The sequence below is a fragment of the Calliopsis andreniformis genome, chromosome 11 (genome assembly GCF_051401765.1).
Source record: "Calliopsis andreniformis isolate RMS-2024a chromosome 11, iyCalAndr_principal, whole genome shotgun sequence".
Lineage (NCBI taxonomy): Eukaryota > Metazoa > Arthropoda > Insecta > Hymenoptera > Andrenidae > Calliopsis > Calliopsis andreniformis.
The window spans coordinates 12414201-12418954 of record NC_135072.1 but is presented as its reverse complement, the minus strand read 5'-3'; positions in this window follow the sequence as shown (position 1 = coordinate 12418954).

The following is a 4754-nucleotide window of genomic DNA, read 5'->3' as shown; positions in this document are numbered from 1 at the left end:
AAATGACCATAAGTTTCATACTGGTTGCAATTATTTGTTTTATACGATGGAAAAACTGTTGTGTTTTTTTTGCATTTTATGGTTCGGGCGTTGACTTCTAAGGCCCTAACTATTCAATCTGCTGGAGCATCGCCCTAGGGTGAAGCCTAGGTTGCTCGGAAAGTAGAAATGACCATAAGTTTCATACTGGTTGCAATTATTCGGTTTATGCGATGGAAAAGCTGTTGTATTTATATTGTATTTTATGCTTCTGGCGTTGACTTCTAAGGCACTAACTATTCGATCTGGTGGAGCAGCGCCCTAGAGTGAAGCCTAGGTTTCTCGGAATGAAGAAATGACCATAACTTTCATACTTGTTGCAATTATTCGTTTTATACGATGGAAACGCTGTTGTATTTTTTTTGCATTTTATGTTTCGGTCGTTGACTTCTAAGGCCCTAACTATTGAATCCGTTGGAGCAACGCCCTAGGGTGAAGCCTAGGTTGCTCGGAAAGTAGAAATGACCATAAGTTTCATACTGGTTGCAATTATTTGTTTTATACGATGGAAAAACTGTTGTATTTATATTGTATTTTATGCTTCTGGCGTTGACTTCTAAGGCCGTAGCTATTAGAAGTGGTGGAGCAACGCCCTAGAGTGCCGCCTAGGGTGCTCGGAACGTAGAAATGACCATTACTTTCACACTGGTTCCAATTATTCGTTTTTTACGATGGAAAAGCTGTTGTATTTATATCGTATTTTATGCTTCTGGCGTTTGCTTCTAAGGACCTAACTATTCGATCTGGTGGAGCAACGCCCTAGAGTGAATCCTAGGTTGCCCGGAATGTAGAAATGACCATAACTTTCACACTGGTTGCAATTATTCGTTTTAGACTATGGAAACGCTGTTGTATTTATATTGTACTTTATGCCTCTGGCGTTGACTTCTAAGGCCGTAGCTATTAGATGTGGTTGAGCAACGCCCTAGAGTGACGCCTAGCTTGCCCGGATCGTAGAAATGACCATTACGTTCACACTGTTTGCAATTATTCCTTTTATACGATGGAAAAGCTGTTGTATTTATATCGTATTTTATGTTTCTGGCGTTTACTTCTAAGGACCTAACTATTCGATCTGGTGGAGCAACGCCCTAGAGTGAATCCTAGGTTGCTCGGAATGTAGAAATGACATAACTTTCGCACTTGTTGCAATTATTCGTTTTATACGATGGAAACGCTGTTGTATTTATATCGTATTTTATGCTTCTGGCGTTTACTTCTAAGGACCTAACTATTCGATCTGGTGGAGCAACGCCCTAGAGTGAATCGTAGGTTGCTCGGGATGTAGAAATGACCATAACTTTCACACTGGTTGCAATTATTCGTTTTACACGATGGAAACGCTGTTGTATTTATATTGTACTTTATGCCTCTGGCGTTGACTTCTAAGGCCGTAGCTATTAGATGTGGTGGAGCAACGGCCGAGAGTGACGCCTAGCGTGCTCGGAACGTAGAAATGACCATTACTTTCACACTGGTTGCAATTATTCGTTTTATACGATGGAAAAGCTGTTGTATTTATATCGTATTTTATGCTTCTGGCGTTGACTTCTAAGGCCCTAACTATTCAATCTGTTGGTGCAACGGCCTAGGGTGAAGCCTAGGTTGCTCGGAAAGTAGAAATGACCATAAGTTTCATACTGGTTGCAATTATTCGTTTTATACGATGGAAAAGCTGTTGTATTTATATTGTATTTTATGGTTCGGGCGTTGACTTCTAAGGCCCTAACTATTCAATCTGTTGGAGCAACGCCCTAGGGTGAAGCCTAGGTTGCTCGGAAAGTAGAAATGACCATAAGTTTCATACTGGTTGCAGTTATTCGTTTTATACGATGGAAAAACTGTTGTATTTATATTGTATTTTATGCTTCTGGGGTTGACTTCTAAGGACCTAACTATTCGATCTGGTGGAGCAACGCCCTAGAGTAAATCCTAGGTTGCTCGGAATGTAGAAATGACCATAACTTTCACACTGGTTGCAATTATTCGTTTTATACGATGGAAACGCTGTTGTATTTATATCGTATTTTATGCTTCTGTCGTTTACTTCTAAGGACCTAACTATTCGATCTGGTGGAGCAACGCCCTAGAGTGAATCCTAGGTTGCTCGGAATGTAGAAATGACCATTACTTTCACACTGGTTGCAATTATTCGTTTTATACGATGGAAACGCTGTTGTATTTTTTTTGCATTTTATGGTTCGGGCGTTGACTTCTAAGGCCCTAACTATTCAATCCGTTGGAACAACGCCCTAGGGTGAAGCCTAGGTTGCTTGGAAAGTAGAAATGACCATAAGTTTCATACTGGTTGCAATTATTTGTTTTATACGATGGAAAAACTGTTGTGTTTTTTTTGCATTTTATGGTTCGGGCGTTGACTTCTAAGGCCCTAACTATTCAATCTGCCGGAGCATCGCCCTAGAGTGAATCCTAGGTTGCTCGGAATGTAGAAATGACATAACTTTCGCACTTGTTGCAATTATTCGTTTTATACGATGGAAACGCTGTTGTATTTATATCGTATTTTATGCTTCTGGCGTTTACTTCTAAGGACCTAACTATTCGATCTGGTGGAGCAACGCCCTAGAGTGAATCGTAGGTTGCTCGGGATGTAGAAATGACCATAACTTTCACACTCGTTGCAATTATTCGTTTTACACGATGGAAACGCTGTTGTATTTATATTGTACTTTATGCCTCTGGCGTTGACTTCTAAGGCCGTAGCTATTAGATGTGGTGGAGCAACGGCCTAGAGTGACGCCTAGCGTGCTCGGAACGTAGAAATGACCATTACTTTCACACTGGTTGCAATTATTCGTTTTATACGATGGAAAAGCTGTTGTATTTATATTGTATTTTATGGTTCGGGCGTTGACTTCTAAGGACCTAACTATTCAATCCGTTGGAGCAACGCCCTAGGGTGAAGCCTAGGTTGCTCGGAAAGTAGAAATGACCATAAGTTTCATACTGGTTGCAATTATTTGTTTTATACGATGGAAAAACTGTTGTATTTATATTGTATTTTATGCTTCTGGCGTTGACTTCTAAGGCCGTAGCTATTAGAAGTGGTGGAGCAACGCCCTAGAGTGACGCCTAGGGTGCTCGGAACGTAGAAATGACCATTACTTTCACACTGGTTCCAATTATTCGTTTTTTACGATGGAAAAGCTGTTGTATTTATATCGTATTTTATGCTTCTGGCGTTTGCTTCTAAGGACCTAACTATTCGATCTGGTGGAGCAACGCCCTAGAGTGAATCCTAGGTTGCCCGGAATGTAGAAATGACCATAACTTTCACACTGGTTGCAATTATTCGTTTTAGACGATGGAAACGCTGTTGTATTTATATTGTACTTTATGCCTCTGGCGTTGACTTCTAAGGCCGTAGCTATTAGATGTGGTGGAGCAACGCCCTAGAGTGACGCCTAGCTTGCCCGGATCGTAGAAATGACCATTACGTTCACACTGTTTGCAATTATTCCTTTTATACGATGGAAAAGCTGTTGTATTTATATCGTATTTTATGTTTCTGGCGTTTACTTCTAAGGACCTAACTATTCGATCTGGTGGAGCAACGCCCTAGAGTGAATCCTAGGTTGCTCGGAATGTAGAAATGACCATAACTTTCACACTGGTTGCAATTATTCGTTTTATACGATGGAAACGCTGTTCTATTTATATCGTATTTTATGCTTCTGGCGTTTACTTCTAAGGACCTAACTATTCGATCTGGTGGAGCAACGCCCTAGAGTGAATCCTAGGTTGCTCGGAATGTAGAAATGACATAACTTTCGCACTTGTTGCAATTATTCGTTTTATACGATGGAAACGCTGTTGTATTTATATCGTATTTTATGCTTCTGGCGTTTACTTCTAAGGAACGAACTATTCGATCTGGTGGAGCAACGCCCTAGAGTGAATCCTAGGTTGCTCGGAATGTAGAAATGACCATAACTTTCACACTGGTTGCAATTATTCGTTTTATACGATGGAAACGCTGTTGTATTTATATCGTATTTTATGCTTCTGTCGTTTACTTCTAAGGACCTAACTATTCGATCTGGTGGAGCAACGCCCTAGAGTGAATCCTAGGTTGCTCGGAATGTAGAAATGACCATAACTTTCACACTTGTTGCAATTATTCGTTTTATACGATGGAAACGCTGTTGTATTTTTTTTGCATTTTATGGTTCGGGCGTTGACTTCTAAGGCCCTAACTATTCAATCCGTTGGAGCAACGCCCTAGGGTGAAGCCTAGGTTGCTTGGAAAGTAGAAATGACCATAAGTTTCATACTGGTTGCAATTATTTGTTTTATACGATGGAGAAACTGTTGTGTTTTTTTTGCATTTTATGGTTCGGGCGTTGACTTCTAAGGCCCTAACTATTCAATCTGCTGGAGCATCGCCCTAGGGTGAAGCCTAGGTTGCTCGGAAAGTAGAAATGACCATAAGTTTCATACTGGTTGCAATTATTCGTTTTATACGATGGAAAAACTGTTATATTTATATTGTATCTTATGCTTCTGGCGTTGACTTCTTAGGCCCTAACAATTCGATCTGGTGGAACAACGCCCTAGAGTGAAGCCTAGGTTGCCTGGAACGTACAAATGACCATCACTTCCACACGGGTTGCAATTATTCCTGTTATAGGATGGAAAGGCTGTTGCATTTTTATTGTATTTTATGCTTCAGGCGTTGACTTCTGAGGCCGTAG